The following is a 21762-nucleotide window of genomic DNA, read 5'->3' on the forward strand; positions in this document are numbered from 1 at the left end:
CATAAAGTCACTAAATGTGAAACAGAATCAGACAGAGTCTGACAAAGGTGAGCTGTCATGTCTAGAACTGCACAGTATTACTGAAGCAGATCACAAAATCATATGGATCACAATAGACATGTCTGGTGTAAAACTGAAAATGGAGCTGAATACAGAATCAGCTTTATCTATAATTTGAGGCTGACTACAACAGACTTTTTTCTAAGCTACCATTAGAAAAGACCTCAGTGCTAGAATTGTACAAAGACCTACATCGGTGAAGGAGTGTCTCTCAAAGGCAAACTGAAAGTGAATGTGACGCGTGGAGGTCAAACACAGCAGTTAGAGCTTTAGGTATTGAAAAGTCCAGTGCCAGCACTTTCCGGATGTGACAACTAGACTGGTAGACAATCAAATCTGTCAATGTGTCATCAACAGACAACTGGGGCCCAAATGGTAGCGCTAACTAGAGGCTGTCACAGCTCTTGAATACTAATGAGAAGGTGTTTGAGAAGGGTATTGATAAACTCAAAGGCATAAGGGCCAGAATTGAACTGCATGAAGCAGCAACACCAAGTTTCAAGTGTGTCTAGTGCCTTGCGCATGGCCTGAAGTGGATATTGAACTGCAGAGCTTGGAGGCATCTGGCATTCTCTCCAAGGTTGAGGGGAGCAATTGGGCTACATCCATTATCCTGGTGATCAAGAAAGGGAAGGCCAGAGCTGTTTGCATATGTGAGAACTTCAAAGTGAGTATTAACCCTGCGCTGCGTACTGTGCAGTATCCCCTGCCATGAGTAGAAGACATATTAGCATAATTGACAGGTGGGGAGAGGTTTTCAAAGATTGACTAGCCACAAGCCTATAGGCAAATGGAGATTCAGGAGTCAAGCAGTAAGTTCCTCACAACCAATATTCACAAGTGATTGTTCCAGTATTATCATCTCATCTTTGGTGTTGCATCAGCCCTAGCAATATACAAAAAGCAATGGCCCAGATCCTCCAACATATCCCAGGAACACAATGTTACCTCGATGACATCATCATGACTGGCAAGAGTGATGAAGAGCACCTCCACAACCTTGGTAAAGTGCTATCTAAGCTGAGTGTGTATGGTGTACTAGCAAAGAGAGAGAAACGTAAGTTTTTCAAGAATGAAGTTTCATACAATAGACATGTCATTGACAAGCATGGCTTACGTAAGTCACAAGAGAAAATGGAAGCAGTGCTCCAGGCACCCAAACTGGAAAATGTGTCACGGCTTAGGTCATACTTTGTAAACTACTACCACTAGTTTTTCCCAAACATTGCTACAGTGCTGCAAGCCTTAAATGCACTGTTGTAGGCAGGAGCAAAGTGGTAATGGTGAGAAAGATTTGAAAGAGAATTGAAGTAAACAAAGACTAATAACATCAGATGACCTGCTCACCCATTATGACCCATTACTGTCCATCAGACTGGCATGCGATGCGTCCTCTTATGGCATTGGAGCCATTCTGTCACACACTATGGAAGATGGATCTGAATGTCTGATTGCATTTGCTTCGAGATCTCTGACGAACGCAGAATGCAACTATGCACAGACTGACCGAGAGGCCCTTGGTCTAGTATGGGGGAAAGAGAAGTTCCATACCTACCTCTACGGTCAAAAGTTTACTCGAGTGACAGACCTTGTGTCCATTTTCAATCACAGGAAGGAAATCCCCGTGATGACTGCTACCTGGTTACAACATTGGGCACTTTTCCCAGAAGCTCACTCTTACGACATGGAGTTTAAGGATACTAAACAACACAGCAAGGTGAACGGCTTATCATGTCTTCCACTTCCGACAAATGAAGAAGTCTTCATTCTGTGACCCAGCAGAGGTGTTCCACACAGCATTGGTGGACCAGTTGCAGTAACAAATTCTGAAACACAAAAAGAAACAAGGAATGACCCGACGTTGTCAAAAGTCATGACATTCCATGTGAGAATGGCCAGCTCATGGTAATCCTATGTTTCCAATGAGATGAGACTAACTGCCTGTATGCTAACAGATGCTGATGTGTGGATCTCTGTTGTGGTTCCCCCAAACTGCACACCAGTGTTAGAGAAGGACACCTGGGTACAGTAAAGATGAAGAGTCTCACCCGGAACTCTGTGTGGTGGCCAGGAAAAGATAGACAGATTGAAGCCTTGATCAAAAGCTGTTTGGTATGCCACAAAGTTCAAAACGCACTCCCATGGGTACCGTTATATCTGTGACAGAGGCAAAGAGTGGATATTGGGTCATACTGGATCACTGAGTCATTTATAGAGTCCATGTTTCTGATTGGTGTGGATGCTTATTTGAAGTGGCCAGAGGTCATACTAATGAAGTCAACCACAAAAGACTGTTCTCACTCTGAGGACTATCTTCGCCACAAATGGCGTACCTGAATAAACTGTGAGTGACAACAGACCACAATGCACGTCAGAAGAATTCAGAATATTCACGAAGAAAAATGGCATGAAACATTTCAAGTCAGCTCCTCACCAGCCAGCAATGAATGGGTTAGCTGAAAGGTTTATTTGAACCTTCAAGGTCCATTAGAACTATGGACAAGGAAGACATTTCTCTACAGCGCAAGGTTTCATGTCACTAACAGCAATGTGCCACCTGCAACAGAAAAAGTTATCGCTATCAAGACTCCTGCCAAACCTGGTGCCACTCCACAGGTCCAAAGGCGCTATCCTGAAAGAAACAGAGCGCCATGCAAAGGTCTGAAATTTTAGGATAGTGAAGTTAGTTATGGACTGTTATAGTGAAAACATGTTAATTTGACGGTGGTTTAATGAAAGGAAATTGAATGTTTTGGTGCATACAAGTTTTATGTTACATTAATCTAAAGGGGGAGGAAGTGTAATGTATGGATCTATCACTTTTAGAGCAATAACTCCCCTTAGCATTTACTGATGGACTGATAACTTATCTATGTGCAATGATCCGGTTTCTCTCTCTCTGCAATGTGAACACACCAGTTAACCATCTCCCGTGTATGTGCTTTTATTCAATTGATATTTAGACAAAGACAAAACAATGTCCATATTAGTATAGATAGAAAGGCAGAGAATTATTAAACTGCATCTGTCAAGAATTGCCCACTCATTCTCCTTATCTAAAGCACTTAACATGTGTATCCTCTTCACAACTATATTACTACTCTGGTTCTTGCTGTTTTCAACTTGCAGGTAAATTAATTTCCTCATTTTCTAATTTGAGCATGGCGGAAGCAAACCTCCTCACAAATTGCCTGTAAAATGTGCTGATATATTGGTTTTCAAGGTAATTGTTTAACATTATCCCAATATATGTCGCTTTAATATAGGCTTTCAGTTCATCTACTTCAGTATTTCATGGAATTACTGGTAGCATTTGATAAAAATCTCTAGTTAGCATGAAAGCTAACACCTCTCATAGTTCATGATTCCGTCTAAAATCTTGCTACGTTTAAATTAACACTTCAGTCACTGCTCTGTGAGCCATTCTACATTCACCCACACAATAAGTTAAAAATTCTCAAAAAAATCTCCCTTCGCAGATCCCCAACTAATGTTACATGCCTGGGTCTCCACAGGGAGCTTAAAAGCCGAATGTACAGTTTTCTCCTATGACATGAGAAACATTGAAGCAATGCCTGATAATTTTTCAGCCAGTGCAGTCAGGTTCTGCCTTCAAACTTCATCCAGAAATAGATTAATAATCAACAAACACGAGGAAATCTGCAGATGCTGAAAACTCAAACAACACACACAAAATGCTGGTGGAACACGGCAGGCCAGGCAGCATCTATAAGGAGAAGCACTGTCGACGTTTTGGGTTTTGTGTGTGTTGTTGTTAATAGATTAATAATGGAAGTTTTCAAAGTTGAAAAATTTGAAGTGAATTTATTATCAAAATACATATGTCATCATATACTACCCTGAGATTTACTTTCTTATAGATATTCACAGTAGAACAAAGAAATACAATAGAATCAATGAAAAGCTACAAACCGCCAAAGTGCAGAAGAAGACAAACAGTGCAATAAATAAATAAATAAATAATGCTGAGATGTAGAGTCCTGAAAAGTAAGTCCATTGATTGCAGAAACAGTTTAGCGTTGAGGTGAGTGAAGTAATCCACATTGGTTCAGGAGCTTGATGGTCAAAGGGTAATAACTGTTCCTGAACCTGATTGTATGGGACATGTTTCTGATGGAGGCAGCGAGAAGACAGCATGGCCTGGATGGTGGGGGGGCAGGGGGTGGGTCTATGATGATGGATGCTATTTTCTTGTGGTAGCACTCCTCAGTAGTGGGGAGAGCCTTTCCTGTGATGGACTAGATGGAAATACTTTCCATTCTACAAGAAGCATCCAGAAAGCATGATTTTTTGATTAACGTAAATAGTCTTTGCACCAGAATGTCAGGTAGTTCTTTGATATTTCCCTAAATCTGGCTCTTTCTCTTGGACACATTCATCTAATTGGTTTAAAATCATATTTAGTCTCCAATAGAAACTTGGTGCGTAAATATTCTGATTTCCTTGGTGGTTCTAAACAATCTTGAGGTCCACTCAAATATTTAGCATTTCAATAATAGATCTGAAAACAATCCCATGAACTTACATGATCACAAACTACTCTGCAGATGCAGGGAATCCCGAATAACATACACAAAATGCAAGAGCAATGGTCCACACCCCCCCCCACCCCCCAGCCCCCACCATCCAGGCCATGCTCTCTTCTCACTGCCTCCATCAGGAACAAGGTACCGGAGAGCATCAGTGGCGAGGAACAAAGCGTCGAAGTTTCGGCCCAAAACCCTTCATCTGATCTGGAAAGAAAGGAGGAAGGAAGTCAGAATATGAATGGGGGGAGGGGGAGAAGAGGGGAAGGTGATAAGTGAAATCAGTTGAGGGTGAAGGTAGGTGGGCCGGGTCAGGATATAAATTTAGAACCGCAGAGGTGATAGATGGAAAGGATAAAGGGCTAAAGAAGAAGGAATCTAATAGGAGAGGAGAATGGACCATGGGAGAAAAGGGAGGAGGAGGGGAACCAGAGAGGGGTAAATAGGCAGGTAAGAAGAAAAGGGGTAAGGGGGGGAGCCTGATTGGGAAATAGAAAAGGGGGAGGGGAAGAAATTACCAGAGGTTGGAGAAATCAATGCCCATTCTGTCAGGTTCCCACCACTTTTCAAAATGAAAATTAAAATTTGGTCTCCTTTGGGCTCTAGTGAGCCTCCTGTGGGTTTTAGAATATCCAACTTATACTAAATGTGATTTACATGCAAAATTTTAGACTTCTAGCTTGTTTATTACTAATCCCACACTACAACCATTCATGTAACAGAAATTTGTACTTACAGATTTCTTATAGTTATTATCACAAAAGTTTGAATTACAAAATAATAGTTGTTCCTACAGAATTTATTTTTAAAAAGGCAAATAATTATTTTACAACTTGTGTTTCTTAATGCACGCACAATTGACTTGGCTTTGTTTTAAGGAAAATCATAATATGGACCATTTTCTAGAGAGACATTCTCCTGTCGAGATTTAGATTTCCAACTTCAATATAATTCTGCTTTGCTGTTGTTTTATTTCACCTGTGGGTGCTATGTAAGAACTTTCCTTCCATACAATAACTCTGGCTCCTTGTCAATTCTAGCGGTGAAGTTAACATTTGCCGCAGGAGCTGCTATAGCAGAGTTAGCCCAGAGAAGAATAATATACCTTTCCTCCCATCCAGACCCACTTAGCTCTGGGAAACAGGTCTTAATACTCTCTAACTACACAGGCATTTTTTCAGGCCCAAAGTCCATATACCATCTGCTTATATTTTAATGGAGATTGTATTGTCTTATCATCTATCTGTTTTGTACAGATTATCAACCTGAAACATTAATTCTGTTTCTCTTTCCACATTTTGCCTGACGTGCTGATCATGTTTTTATTGTAGATTCCCTGCATCTGCACATGTTTAAATTTGCAAACAGAAGGCAACTTACCCTTCATAACAATGATTTTTTGAAGATTAATAGAGCAGATGCTTCTCCTATATGTAACTTGGAACAAATACTACAAGAATGAGATGGCTGCTCACGCTATACAGGAGGATCACAGCGTTCCTCTGATGGAGACCAACTCCCAACAACAAGTTATTTTGGGCACTTCTTCCATAGCTGAAGATTAGAAGAAGTTTGGTACATTTTGTTGTCTTTGGAGGAAATAGGATCAAGGTGGTTAACATTCCACTGAGCTCCGGATCTGAGCTGCATTGATTAGAGATTAATCTAACACATAGCCTGGAAACCATTAAAATGTCTCTCTGCTTCATTAATCTTCAAGAAGTTAGGACAAGAGTAGGTGATTTGGCCTCTCATGTTTGCTCAGTCATTCTATAAGAGCAGGGCTGATCTGATCTTGCCCTCAGCTTCAATTTCCAGGCTTTTCCTCTCCTCTTTAACTCCTTTAATAGTTTGAATAGCTTCAGCCTTCATGGCTCTCTGTAATACAGAATTCTGGAGGTTTTCAACTATCTGAAAGAAGAAATTACTCTTCATTTATATGAAGGTCTAGTGAATCTCCTGTATGGCCTTGCAGTTAGGATACCCAATATTCACCTAGCCTTGCCTTGGGTTTGACTCCTAGTATAGGATTGAAGGGCTGCTGTGGTAACAAAGTGGTTAGCATAATGCTATTACAGCACCAGTGATAGTAACCTAGGTTCAATTCCCACTGTTATCTGTAAGGAGATTGTATGTTCTCCCTGTAACCAAGTGGGTTCATCAAGGTGCTCCAGTTTCCTCTACATTCCAAAGTTGTACAGGTTAGTAGGTGAATTGGCACAAGGGTGTAATTGGGCAGTGTGGGCTCATTGGGTTGGAAGGGCCTGTAATCGTGCTGAAAAAATGAAATAAAATTAAATTAGTGTGTGATCTGTCATTCTAAAACTCTGCTCTTCTGGTCTAGATTCTCCTATGAGGACAAATGTTAGGTCTAATAAACTCATCTTGGCTTTCCAGCCAGGTACAGGTTATCGATTACAACCAGCATTTCATTGACAAACTCTCAGGAATGATGCCTTGGCATGGCTGGTCCAGTGGTATTTATACCCCAGCAGTCTGTCCCTCCTGATCGGTTACTCCTCGTCCAATCAGGTTTCTGCTCCCCCACCTTATTTACAATCTAATTCCAGTTCTTACTTAAATTTCTTTCAACATCTGCTCTGTTAAGCCTGCATAAGTTTTCTATGTGTTTATAAAATCACCTCTCATCCTTTTAAATTCCCATGAGTATAGGCCCTGACTTAATCGTTTTTGAAAAGACAATCCCTTCATCTTTGTTACCTTTGTTTGAGACAACGGTAAAACCTAGTGCTATTTTGCTGTGTGCAAGCATCTCTACCTTCTGTTACTTCTGAAAAATTAAATACAAAATACTATCCAATTGGTCTAAGGTCTCTGTTGAGCTCAATCATTCCCTTTTTGGAAATGGTCCATTCTGTGTAAAACTTTTCTGAACTTGGAGCACTTTAGCAATAGCATGAAGTAAATAAATTAGAAAATGCTGGGAACATTCAATAGATCAGACAGCAACTATGAAGCAACAACTAGTTAATATTTGAAGGTGAAGGCCTTTCATGAAAATCAGAATTTAGAAAAATAAACTTACAGAGAATGGGGTGGTCTGAAGAGAGATATGATTGGGAGAAACCATGAGATGATAAATGCAGACAGGGTCGGCTATGATGGGACTATCTCTCAGTAGTGATCCCAGTGATCTTCATTGTGTTGCTTAATATTCTTCCTAAAATGCAAAATATTGTAAATAATACCACGTGATTCACTCAGTTTTTTAATATTGCTGATATTCTGTTAAATGTTTACATTCTCTGGTATCTCTAACACTTCAGGTTTCATGGCCCATTTTTAATATTCTTTTTCCAGACCAAAAATGTCAATATGTTATCTGTCAATATATTTATACTTGCTGCCTGTTGTGGCTCATCCCGAGTATTTAACAATATACATCCTTTCTCCATATTGTGGATCTGGAATATCAAGGATGCCCACCATTTAAACCTAAAAGTGAGGAACTTCACTTAAATCTACCTTTTGAGGTAGCAGAAATTTTGTGCAGGCTTATCCTGATATTTTGATCAAAGGCCTAGAATTTTCAGATCTGACTTCAGAGCTTCAAGTGAGAACCTTACTGACATGTCAGCTGTTTACAAACCTTTTTAAAAAATTTTATATTTTAAAAAATGTTTCAATGTACATCTATCGCACACTGCAGTTAAAGACATTTGAGACAGATCTATCAAATTCACTGACCCGCTCGGCATCAGGCTGAGTGGCCACTCTTTTGCTGTGTCTTGTGCAATATTTGCCTTAGGACTCCCCCTAGTGGCACATGAAGTTCAACAAACTTACTGCAGTCCACAATTAAAGTTGAAACATGTCAGATAAGACAGTAATAAATTGATAGCTTCAGCACGAAAGCTACTGTACAATTATTGGTTTTATTGCATGTATTAATTATATTCATATAAGTTAGCATGCTTTTTCATGTTTGGCTTTTGAGGACTGAAATCCCAGTTTGTACAAATATTCTGCACATTTCAGTGCAATGGACTGAGTCAGACTGGAAGCTTAATCAGGCATCAGTTTTGTATATCTCATTCAAATTATGCTGCACATAAACATCTGCCAGCATAAACTGCTGATGCATGAATGGAAGACAAAGTAATTTGAATAAGAAGTTTGACACTTCCTGTAAGATGCGACACATTTGATCACAGTGGCTTCTTTTTTAAACATATTTTTCACAATCACATGGCCCTGCCAGATATTAAGAACTTAAAGTACTGCAGGTCTATCCCATCAGTGAATTGCTCATTGAAGCAATTGAAAGAGCTGGAGTTGGTGTGGATCGTGCTGTTGCCTGTGCCTGAGAGGCGTCAGAGGAGTTGGTGTGCAGTCTAACAATGAGTAATCATCTTAGTTGCTTTTCTTGTGATCGCAAGACCCTGTTGGATATTGTTAATGTAGACTGCTGGCAGTCCAACTTACTGATTAACTGGCGGACGGCAGGGCAGCTGCGTGGCCTCAGTCACAGTGAGGAATAGGCCTCAAGCTGCAGTGTCATCTGCTCACAGCCACCCAGGAGAAAAGCTTTGGAGTCGGTGCACTTTACTGGAGGTGCAGCATGCAAGCTGGAGTTGGGCAGATCTTGCTCAGCAGAAGAAGCTGTATGGTGTTTCAAAGCAGCAACATTCATGAACTCAGGGTCATAGACTGTATTTTTTATGTGACTGTTTTTTATTGATATCTTATACGTGTTTGCTATCTTATATGTTCTATATGTGCTGTGTGTGACTGTTGGTATTGTGATTTGTACAGAGTATCACTGTTTCATTGTTCTGTATTCATGAGGGTTTATGTATTGTTGAAAGACAATTAAACTTTAAAATTGAAATTCATGGTTTAAAATAAATGTATTATCAAAATACATATATGTCACCATATACAATGCAGAGAAACAAATACCCTTACAATTTTATGTATCTGGAACACTATCCCCACGTAAAGACACACTCAAATAAATGCGAAACCCCAACTAACAACTATGACTTAGTATTCCTTTACTGATATTTTCCTCTGCCTTTTAACTTTCTGATACTTAACTTAAAGCTTGGGAAATGTAAGAGTCATTAGGAAGGGTGAGCTGGATGAGAAAGTGAGGAGAAGGATTACTTCACAAGGGTTTGCTAGGCATGAAGTTTGGCAAAGGTGTAGATGAAGGACTGGGTTGGTGTGCAGGAGGAAGCAATCAACATCCTTCAAAGAGGTTCAATTAAACCTTTAAGCAGAAGCATCACCATCATACAATTCAAGGATCTTTGAAAAACAGTTACAGAGTAAGGTTAAAGTCTTACTTAAAAGACACACAATATGGAAACAGAGTAGCAAGATCAAGAGGTGTCAAAGGTTTAGGGTAGGAACTTGAGAAAGAAAATAAACTAGGAAAAGGAAAGAGGCTGTGAGAGGTAAAGGGAAAACACCAGGTTACAAGTTGGATATCTTCACCTTCTGTCTCTACACAGTCTTTCCTCTATTTTCAAGGCACAAGTCAGAAATGTGATGGAATATTCTCCACTTGTCTTAGATAAATGTGGCTTCAGTGACATTCAAGAAGTTCAACATTGTCCAGAGCAAAACTATGTGCCCATTTGACTGGCACTCCATTCACCACTATAAACTTCCCCTTCATCTTGTTCCACTGCAGCTGCTATTGACAACATCCACACAAATGATGCACTGATTGCTATTAACAAAAACTACAAACTTAAAGCCTCTTCCATCAAGAAGGAAATGGGCAACAGATGCATGGGAAAACCATCTTCTGCAGGATCCCCTCCAAGTCATGCACCATCCTAACCTGGTCCTCTTATCACAGGGTCAAAATTGATATATATATACATATATTATTTAAGCCATATTTTGCTGCCAGGGACAAATTGCCAGCACACACAAATGACTCATGTAGTCATTTTTCAAATTTACTGCTTAGACTCAGAGTGATTATGATGCAGAAGGTACCATTCAGCCCCTCGAGTCCATAGTGGTTTTACAGAGAGTAATGTCATAAGCCCAATTCCTTCGCACTTTCCTCCAGACTTGTAGGTTCACTCCCCTCAAGCACCTTTTGAAATTGATAATTATCTCTGCTTCCACCCTCATAGTTGCAGATCAACAATATTCCCTGAGTAAAACAAATATTTTTCCCATACTAATACTTTTTGCTGGAAAACTAAAATATGTGTCCCTTAGTTTTTATATTGCGAGGTATAGCGTTCTCTGCCTGCACATAAACCTGTCAGAAGCTTGATTATCTCCTTCAAATCTACCCTCAAACTGTTTCGCTCTCAGGTGACTAATCCTAGCCTCTCTGACCTAATCTTGCAGCTAAATTCTTTCATCCCTACAACCATTCTGGTAAATCTCTTTGTCAGTTTCTCAAGAAGTATAACATCTTTCCTGACATGTGGTGACTAGAACTGGATCAGTGCTTTAGCTTATGCTTATGTAATGCTTCTGCTCCTAATCAATGCTTTAAAGTTCAGCAAAATCTCCCTTTTTTGCCTCATATGAATTCAAACTATAATACTTCAGTCTTTCTTCAAAAATCTACCTATACAACAGCAGCAGCAGGTGCTTCTGTTTCTGCTGACATTAAAACTATAACCTTTGTCTGTATTGCCTGTTCTCTGAGTGGTCGATGAGATGCGCTCTCTGGTCCAGAGTATATAAGGAAGCTCTTGTTATGGGATTAATTCAGCCCTCCACCTCAGCAGCCTGCGCAGGCTTCTTCTTCGTACAAAAGAAGAATGGGAGCCTGCAACCATGTATTGATTATAGAGGATTAAGCTGCATAACAGTCAAGGACTGCCACCATCTTCCACTCATGAATACTGCCTTTGAGATTCTCCAAGGGACAAGAATATTCACTAAGCTATAGCTACTGAGTGCGTACAATCTGGTTTGTATAAAGGAAGGCAATGAGTGGAAGACTGCCTTCAATACACTAAGGGGGTACTAAGCATACCTGGTTATGCCCTTCGGCCTTGCGAACACCCCAGCCTTTACAAACAATGTGCTTTCCATAAGTTCGCCTTCGTCTACTTGAATGATATCCTAATTTTCTTGAAGTCCATGGAGGAGCATGTTCCTCATGTCAGGGACATTTTAAGGAGTCTTTACGTTAAGCTGAAGAAGTCTGAATTTCACATAACGACCATTTCATATTTGGGTTTCATCATCTTCAATGGCAATGATGGACTCTACGAAGTCTCAGGCAGTTCGAAGTTGGCCACAACCATCCAGTGTCAAGTCTAACGATTCATAGACTTTTACCAGAAGCTCGTCAGGAACTTCAGCTTCATGGCAGCTCTGCTGACGGCTCTAAGAAATCCATGTCTGCTTTTTGTCTGAAGTGAAGGTTGTTTTATAGAGCTCAAACACCATTTTATATCAGCTCCCATCTTGGTTTCACCTAACCCAACATTCCCTTCATCGTGGAGGTGGATGCCTCGGACATCAAAGTGGGTGCAACATTGTTTCAGTAGTCAGTAATCTTTGAGTGGTAAAGTGTACCCGTTTGCATTCTTCTCTAGGCAGCTATCCCCAACAAACAGAATCTATGACATCAGGAATTGGGAGCTACTGGCAGTTGAGTTGACTATGGAAGAATGGTGCCACTAGCTTGAGGGGGCCAAGGACCTTTTTAGTGTTTGGGCAGAGCACAAGAGCCTGGTCAGGAGACTAAATTCCAGGCAGACCACATGGTCTAATTTCTTTAACTGCTTTAATTTCATCCTGAACTATGACTGAGGTTAAAAAAAAACAGAAACCAGATGTCTTGTCCTGTCAGTTTGACAAACCTGAACAACAGGACCAGCCTATCACCAACTTGCCCCAAGCCAAAGTGGGGAATCAATGTTCTTGTTCGCAAGGCACAAGAACAAGGGGAGATCCCTAAGAACAGTCCTCCGGGTCGACTGTTCATCCCAAGTTTCATCCAGTCTCAGGTACTCCAATGGGGACATTCATCAAGAATGACTGCTCACCCAGGGATTGCCAAGACCATTCATCAAGAGAAGGTATTGGAGGCCCAGAAAGGCATAAGAGGTTCAGCAAAAAGTGCAGGCAGGCACCGTATGGAACAAGGAGCTCCATACCCAACCTGTTCCAGAAAGACCATGGGCGCATGTCTCCACGGACTTTGTCATGGGTCTTCCACCATCCAAGGGGAAAATTATCATCATGGTAGCTATCAACTGGTTTTCAAAGGCCTGCAAATTCATTACCTTGAACAAGTTACCACCTGCGGTGGAGACAGCCAGAATTGTCCTTGACCAGGTCTTCAGGATCCACATATTCCCAGTTGACGTTGTCACAGATTGTAGTCCACACTTCGCATCATGTTTCTGGAGGGCATTCTGTAAACTGATTGGGACAACTGAGGGCCTTTCCTCTGGGTCAAACCTTACAACGCCTAGCCTCAGAAAGACTTGACAAGTGGTGCGACCATTTGAGGTTGCCAGCAACACCTTACAGCATTCAGTGCCCGAGATCTTTAGGCACAGAGCTCATAAAAAGCGATGCAATGGACTTTTAACTTTGTAAATCAATGAGTTGATTGTTATGTCTCCCCTCTCCCTGCGAAATGGAGACACCTCTTTCTCCCTTATTAGGGAGAAAGAGAGAGAGCCTGTGGTATGTCGAATACCGGGTGAACAAGTAGTCTTCGGAGTCTGTGTCTTTGCTGTTACTTTGCTCACGCTTGAGTGCTTGGTGGTGCGTGCCAATGTTTTTTTTGCTGGAGGGGGAGAGGGGATCATTGCTGTTCTGCCGCTTACATGCGGGAGGGAAGCAAGCTGGAGGGGACTTTGGGGTTCTAACATTAAACTGTCATTTATTCTTTGGGGCCACTCTTGTGTTTTCATGATGGCTGCGAAGAGGAAGCATTTCAGGATGTATATTGTATACACTTCTCTGACATTAAATGTACTTTTAAAACCTTGTTGTTTGCGAAGGATTTGGGCCCAAGGAAAGGTGCTGGATGCCTGAAAAAGACATCTTGGATCTGGTTCTCATCCATGAATACCATCACTATCTCTCTGAGCAGCCAGGGTCTTCAAGAGTCGACTGTAGGGGAGGGAGTCATGTTATCAGAAGCACCCAATTGTGCCAACTTTCTGGGATTTAGATGCTCTAACTTTCTAGAGTATGGATAGCTGGTGCAGCCTCTTTAAGACCATCCTGTTAATTGGAAATTATGTTTTGGCGTCAAGAGTTCACTATTTAAAGAGCACCTGAACAGAGCCTCAGTGCACAATTGTAAAATCAACTAGCGATATCGTCTAGCATTTTGTTTGTGCTCAGTTCTCATTCCAGCTATATACCGTGCCTTGATCCTTGCCTCAGATACCCCAGCATTCGGGTGCTAAGCATCCTTGTCAAGGTCTCTCATCACAACAGGAAAAACACCACTGACCAACATCTTTCAGTCCAAAAAATAATCATTTCCCTGTTTTCCATTCTTCATTCGAATCTTCATCCAAGATTACTCTAAACTTCATATTGCTAATTCCTATTTTTCTAATCAGCCTTTGGTGTGATACTTCAAATACTCTTTGAAAATCTACAAACATCTACTTCAGTCTCTCATTAACAATCTTTGTAATATAATCAAAAAAATATGATTGTCAAACATGTTCTACTTTTAAAAATTAGTGATGAGTCATCTCAACTAAAATTTTTGCGAATGTTGCCAAATTTTTCGTTTATTGATTATTGACATGAATATCATATCCACCACATATGTTAAAGTAACTGGCCCGCAGTTACTCAGAATGCCCTTACATTCTTCCCTGAAAATCTTCAAGTCTCTGAAAACTCCCATGTATCTATGATTAAAAAATTATAGCAAACACTTCCACATTCTCTATCCTGACTTTCCTTAGCAACTTGTGCAAGACATCTGAGCCCAAGCTACTGATTCACTCAATGTTAAAGGACTAGGCCCTCCATGGCAGTAGAGCTGTGGTGAGGTTATGTCATCAATGTCAGAGTCATACAGCATGAAAGTTTGCCCTTTGTGTTGCTCAGCAAGCTTGTCCCATTTGCCCACATTTGGCCCATAGCCCTCTATGTCTCTCCTTTCCAAGTACAGTGGATTCCGCTGAACCGGTCCATCAGGGTAGCCACTTATTTGGGACAACCTTAAAGAACAAAATCTAATCGAGAAAATAGCCAGGGATCTCTGTTTATTTGGGACACTGCACTACTTAATTGGAAGAGAGACTGTTGCTGAACAGTTTTTGACTATCGTCAGTCATGTGAATTTGTGTGACCGTTAGACACAACACCTGTGTTTAGAGTGAACAGTTTTTAAATAGTGTTAGTGCTTGTGTTCAAAAAGAAGTTATTTCTGTCACTGATAGTTGCCGAGAAATAAGCAGTACAATTTAGAAACGTTTTGCTCACTGTGGTTTCAAGCATTCAGGCTTAGAGATGCCAGAAACAGCCAGGAGTGAAAATGAAACAATTTTATTACTTCAACAAGTTAGGAACCATGAAGAACTTGAAGGTAGTGACAATCATCTTGAATGTTACAATGAAAATGAAAATTTTATGATGCAATCGTTAAAAGCATTGTATGAAGTCAGTCCATTATCTGCACTAGGTGTTTGTGCTAATTATCTTCATTTGCAGTCAGTCTAGAGAACACAGCAGTGTATTGGTTATATCCACCAATGACAGTGAAATCTGTGTGATAGAGTTTTTACAGTGGAAAAGCTGTAATACTGGGACAGTTCCACTCTCTCAACCTCCGAAATCCAGGTCCAGTGGTATGAGTAGTTGGGTCTTCCTTGGATGCTGTGGGTACCCACGACTTCTTCTGTGCCTTATCATGCCCTTCACTCTCCATGAAGCATTCTTGGCCCTTGGACCCCACTGTTGATGTCATCTGTCCGGTTTCCCCCAGAGCTGACTTTACATACTAGGACAGGTATTTCCCTATTTCACCAGAGTAAGGAGCCCACCAGCTACCCTCTCCTGGTTTAGCCCACCTGTCGAAGCAGGGGTGTGGCCACTGTCATATCCAAACAGCTACTTGGAGCTACATGTGAGAGCTGGTCTCCCAGTGGGGACCAAAGATCAGGGAGCTGCCCCAGCACGGACATGACAAGCCCCTTCACCAGGGGTGCTACCTCTCCCTGCTACCTTTTTTAACTATCACCATAAAACTCCAGCTAATTAGGGCAGCTGCTTAATTAGACCAAAATGTACTAGTCCTAATGTGTCACAGTTACCCAGAAATCACTGTACTTATCTAGATGGCTTTTAAATGTTGTTACTATGCCTCTTTTAATCACTAGCTCTGGCAACTCTTTCCAAAGAGGCACCAACCTTTCTGTGAAGATGCTGTTCCTCACGTCCCTTTTAAATTTCTCACCTCTTATTAAACCTATGCCCTCTTGTTTTCAGCAACCCTCCCTGGGAAAAAAGACTTTGTGCAACACTCCTCAGGGTCCTATCATTCACAGTACAAGTCCTGCTCTGGTTTGATCTCCAAAATGCAATATACCATAATTACCTGCTGATCAAGATCCCCTGTTATTTATTTATAACCTTCTGCACTATTTACAACATAACCTGATTTAGTATGATTTACAAACTTGTTAACCAAGTCCTTGTATATTCACATCCAAATCATTTGTATATACTGTATTGTAAACAAGGATCCCAGCACTGACCCCTGGATCACACAACTAGACACAGAACTCCTGCCTGAGAAACCACCCTCAATCATCATCCGCTGCTTCCTACCACTGAGCCAAACCACTATCTTCCCTGGATCCCATGCCATCTAATCTCCCAGGCTAGTCTGCGATGAGGGATCTTGTCAAAGGCCTTTCTGAAATCCACAAAGCCAACACCCACTGTTTTACCCTCATCTAGCCTCTTGGTCATCTCCAGGACTTGTTAACTACAACTTCCCAGGCACAAAGCTATAGTAACTGTCTGTCAGCATCTCCTCCAGCAATTTACCCATCACCAACTTCAAACTCATTAGCCTGTAGTTTCTTTCCTTGTTTTGCTACCTATTTTAAACAATGGTACTATATTAGCCACTCTCCAGTCCTCTGGATTCTCACTTGTAGCCAGAAGTGAAGCTAAAATCTCTGCAAGGCCCTCTGCAATTATTTTCTCTAGCTTCACACGAGGTCCGAGAATGCATTAGGTCAGGCCCTGAAAACTTGGCCACCTTAATGCACTTTAAAGCTTCCAACTCCTCCTGCTAATTCATATGTGGTCCAACACAAAACCATTCTTTTCCCCCATTCCCATCATTTTCTCCAAGTAAAAACTTAAAAGAGAAACATTCATTAAAAATCTCATCAATTTCCTTTGGTTCCTTACACAGATGGCCATGTTGATCTTTACTGGTTGCAGGAGCGGGAGAACCGGCAGCTCTGTGCTCCAGGGATCCATTGTTTTAAATGTGATGGAGTGAGAGGAGTGACATTAGGAGACAGAGAAAATGTCACGGCAGTGTTCAGACAGGGCAGGCTGGAGAGCTCGTCTACTGAGACTACATGGGTGGAAATGATGAAAAAGGGATAACCAAATTAATGGGATTATATTTTAGATGACCCAACAGTCAGTGGAATTTAGAGGAACAAATAAGTAGAGATTGCAGACTGCCGCAAGAAACATTGGGTAATAACAGTAGGTGATTTTAACTTTCCACTTAATGACTGGGACTTCCATACTGCAAAAGGGCTAGAAGAGATAGAGTTTGTCAAGTAGGTTCAAGAAAGCTTCCTTAACTAATACATGGAAGTCCCAACTAGAGAGAGTGATTTCCTATTAGGGAATGAGACAAGGCAGTTTGTGTAGGGGAACACCTTCCATCTAGTGATCAAAATGGCATTAGTTTCAATATAATTTTGGAGAAAGGTATGACTAGTCTTCAGGATGAGTTTCTAAATTAGAGAAAGGCTAAATTTGATGGCAAGTGGGGATTGGAAAAGGTTGTTTACTGACAAAGGTGCGTTTGGTAGGTGAGAGACCTTCAAAGGTGAAATTTTGAGAGTACAGAGTTTGCATGTTCCTGTCAGAATAAATGACAAGGATAACACATTTATGGAGACTTGGCTTTTGTGAGATGTCGAGGTACTGGTAAAGAAGGAAAAGGATGTGCCTAGTAGGTTATAGGCAGGAAGGAACAAATGTGGTACTTGAGCAGTATAAGAAATGCAAGATAACACTTAGGAAGGGAATCAGAAGGGCTAAAAGAAGGCTTGCAATTGCTCTAGCGAACAAGGTGAAGGTGAATTCTAAGGACTTCTACAGATATATTAAGAGCCAAAGGATAGCAGGGGATAAAATTGGTCCTCTGGGAAGATCACAGTGGTAATCAATGTATTGCGCTGAAAGAGATGAAAAAGATCTTGTAAGGAATTTTTTAACATCTGTATTTACTTGGGAGATGGACACATAGTCTATAGAAATGAGGCAAAGCACCAGCAAGGTCATGGACTGTATCACTACTGGAGGGAGGGTGAGCAGCCAGAAGTTTTGCTACATGTTAGCACCAATGACACAAGGAGGGAAAAAACAAAATATGAAGGTAAGCTAGGCAAAAATATCAAATAGGATAGGAAGGCAAAAAAGGTAGCAATGGGGGACAAGGAAATGGCAGACCAGCTGAGTAAGTACTTTACATCTATCTTCACTTTGGAAAATACTAGCAGTATGCTGGAGGTTCGAGGGTGTCAGGGGGCAGAAGTGAGTTCAGTTGCTATTAATTGGAAGCTAAAAGGTCTGAAGGTAGATAAGTCACCTGGACCAGGTGGTGTCCACCCCAGGGTTCTGAAATAGGTGACAAAGAGATTACGGAGGCATTAGTAATGATCTTTTACGAATCACAAGATTCTGGAGGATTGGAAAATTGCACTCTACTTTTCAAGAATGGAGAGAGGCAGAGGAAAAAAAAATAGGCCAGTTAGTTTGATCTCAGTGCTTGGGAAGATGTTGAAGTTGATTGTTAAGGATGAAGTTTTGTGGTACTGAGAGGCACGTAATAAATAGGCCAATGTCAGCATGGTTTCCTTCAAGGAAAATCTGCCTGACAAATCTACTTGAACTGTTCGAGGAAATATCAAGCAGGATAGACAAAGGAGAATTGGTGGATGTTGTATACTTGGATTTTCAGAAGGCCTTTGCCAAGGTGCCACATGAGGCTGGTTAGCAAGATAAGAACCCATGGCATTATAGGAAAGATACCAGCATGGATAGAAAATTGGGTGACTGGCAGGAGGCAAAGAATGGGAGTAAAAGCAACCTGTTCCAGTTGGCTGCTGTTGAATAGTGGCATTCCACATTGATTGGTGTTTGTACAGACTCTTTTCACATTAGATGTCAATGATTTAGATGATGGAATTGATGGTTTTGTGGCCAAGTTTGTGCACAATATGAAGATAGGTGGAGGGGCAGTTAGGGTTGAGGAAACAGGGAGGCTAAGAAGGACTTAGACAGATTAATAAAATGGGCAAAGAAGTGGCTGGTGGAAAACAGCGTTGGGAAGTGTATGGTCATGCAATTTGATGGAAGAAATTAAAAGATAGATTATTTTCTCAAAGGGGAGAAAATTCAAAAGTTAGAGGAACAAAGGGGCTTGGGAGTCCTTGTGCAGGATTTCCTAAAGGTTAGATTGTAGGTTAAGTCTGTGGTGAGGAAGGAAAATGCAATGCTTGCATTCGTTTCAGGGGGACTAGAATATAAAAACAAAGATGTAATGCTGAAGTTTTGTAAGGTACTGGTGAGGCCTCACTTGGAGTTTTTGTGAGCAGTTTTGGGCCCTTTTCTAAGAAAGGATGTGCTGACATTGGAGGGAGTTCAAAGGAGGTTCACAAAAATAATTCTTGGAATGAAAGGCTTACCACGAGGAGCATTTAATGGATCTGGCCTTTACTCAAAGGGATTAAATAGAATAAAGGGGTATCTCATTGACACATATCTAATGGTGAAGGACTTAAATAGGGTGGATGTGGAGAGGATATTTTCTATGGTAGGAGAGTCTAGGACACAACCTCAGAATAGAGGGATGTCCATTTAGAACAAAGAGGAGGAAATTTTTAGCCAGAGGGTCACCACAGGCGGCTATGGAGGCCAGGTCATTAGGCATACTAAAGGCCGAATGATAGTTATTGATTAGTCAGGCGTGAAAGCATGAAAAATTACAGGGAAAAGGCAAGAGAATAAGTTTGGGAGGGAAATGGATCAGCCGTGACGAAATGGCAGAGCAGACTTGACAGGCGAATAGGCTAATTCTGCTCCTAGGCCTTATGGACTTTTAGGTTTGGACTTCTTTCATTAGCGTGTAGGAGAATCAGGGGAGATTTGTTAGTGGTATACAAAATTATGAGGGGCATAGAAGGGGTAAATGTGAGCAGCCTTTTTAAAATGTCAAGCAAGATTAATTTCAACAAGGACTAAAGCAGAAGACGTGCAGCTGTTCAGCGCCTCCTGCCGGCATTTGACTGGTTTCCCACTGCCTCTCTGCTGTTCTGGTTTCTGGTTACTTCTATTTTTATGCTATTTTGCCTGATTTTGATTGGGGCAGACTGGCTTTGCAGCCTGCAGTCAACAAATGAAGCAGCACTAAATTGAATTGAACTGAATTAAACTGAACATTCCTAGACTATATCAAGGACAGTTTTATGTTTAATAAACTTTGAGCTATTCACTTGTTTTTTGCCGTTTGCATGATTTTTCTTTTTACGTGCATTGGGTATTTGATGTTTTCTTTGAATGGGTTCCATGGTTTTGTGGCTGTCTGCTGGAAGACAAATGCAGGGTGTATACTGCATACATACTCTAATACTAAATGTACTTTGAATCCATTGAGTTTGGGTGAGACTATAACTAGAGGTCATGGATGAAATGCTTAAGGGGACCATGAGGATGAGGAACTTCACTCAGAGGATGGTGAGAGTGTGAAACGAGCTGCCAGCAGAAGTGGTGTTTGCAAGTTCAATTTCAACATTGGATAGTTACATGAATGGGAGGGATATGGAGGGTCATGGTCTGGAGTGCCAGTTGATGGGGCTAGGCAGATTAATAGTTGGGATGGACTAGGTGGGCTGAAGGGCTATTTCTGTGCTGCCGTATTCTATGACTCTACAATACTAGCCACTGTTTTACTCTTAGAAGAACCTACAGAATCCCTTAGGAATTTTTTTCCACCTTGCCAGCCTGATCTTTTGCCCTATTACCTTCTCTAATATGTACATTAGTTCCCATACTAGTGTATGTATTTCTTTTTTTATATACCAGTGTTGTCCTTCACCCTAACAGGAACATGCCAGCCCTGGAGAGGAGCAAGCCCTACTCACAATCCTGATAAAAAAGAAATTGACGCACCCTACCAGAGACTTGGTTTCGATCCTTACCTCAGGTGATCTCTATGTGGGGCGCACACATTCTGCTTGAGATCACATGGGTTTCTCTCCCAGATCCCGAAGGCAAGCAGGTTGATAGGCTAACTGGACACTGCATTTTGCCTCTATGTGCAGGCTTGTGGTTGAATCTGGGGGCAGTTAACAAGGCTACAGGAAGAATAAAAAGTGGATTAATGCATGGTGTATATTTAGCCTACATATCAATGTACACACGTAGATGCAGTATATCGCTATATATATCTTTCTATGATCTTAAATTTACAAAGATCCTTTACAGCTCTTCATATCTATTCCTTGCAGCAGGGCTAATCCAACAAGTTTAGATGGCAGATCCTTTGTAAGCATTGTGGAAATATAACATGTATGTACAGTTACCATTTTGAAGTGAATCTATCCTAGAATTCGCTGTTTAAAAACAATACAGGATTGCTTTGGTTTAGGGTGACTACTGTTCACTGACGCCTCAAAGTTATAGACGGACAATAAATATTGGTCTTGCTAGTATCACCCACCCCATCCTACAAAAGATTTACAAACAGGAATAGACCGAGCATGCTCAAACCCATCCTCAGGCTTCTTTAGATAATGACTGTATCTTGACACCATGCAATATTGTCCGCTAACAAAGCATTCACGCCTTTTTTTTTGCAGCAGATATTTTTGTAAGCCATATTAATGCAGTTTGTTCTGGCTCGTACAAAAGTCAGTTTTCAGGAGGCTGAGGGAAATATTTTCAAATTGCT

General features: G+C 41.1%; 1 long non-coding RNA gene across 2 annotated transcripts; it reads right to left on the reverse strand.

Annotated features, from left to right (window-relative positions):
* Positions 1-1426: 1426 nt before the first annotated feature.
* On the reverse strand, positions 1427-21706 carry LOC132391209 (uncharacterized). Of its 2 annotated transcripts, none has more exons than XR_009511121.1 (3): positions 21011-21706; positions 7654-7788; positions 1427-1886 (listed from the first exon to the last, which is right to left on the reverse strand). It is a non-coding gene; the product is annotated as an uncharacterized LOC132391209 (long non-coding RNA). The 2 variants fall into 2 exon arrangements; XR_009511120.1 differs by lacking the exon at positions 1427-1886 and adding an exon at positions 4701-4814.
* Between the last annotated feature and the right edge of the window lie 56 nt (positions 21707-21762).

This window comes from Hypanus sabinus, chromosome 3 (genome assembly GCF_030144855.1).
Source record: "Hypanus sabinus isolate sHypSab1 chromosome 3, sHypSab1.hap1, whole genome shotgun sequence".
NCBI classification, from domain to species: domain Eukaryota; kingdom Metazoa; phylum Chordata; class Chondrichthyes; order Myliobatiformes; family Dasyatidae; genus Hypanus; species Hypanus sabinus.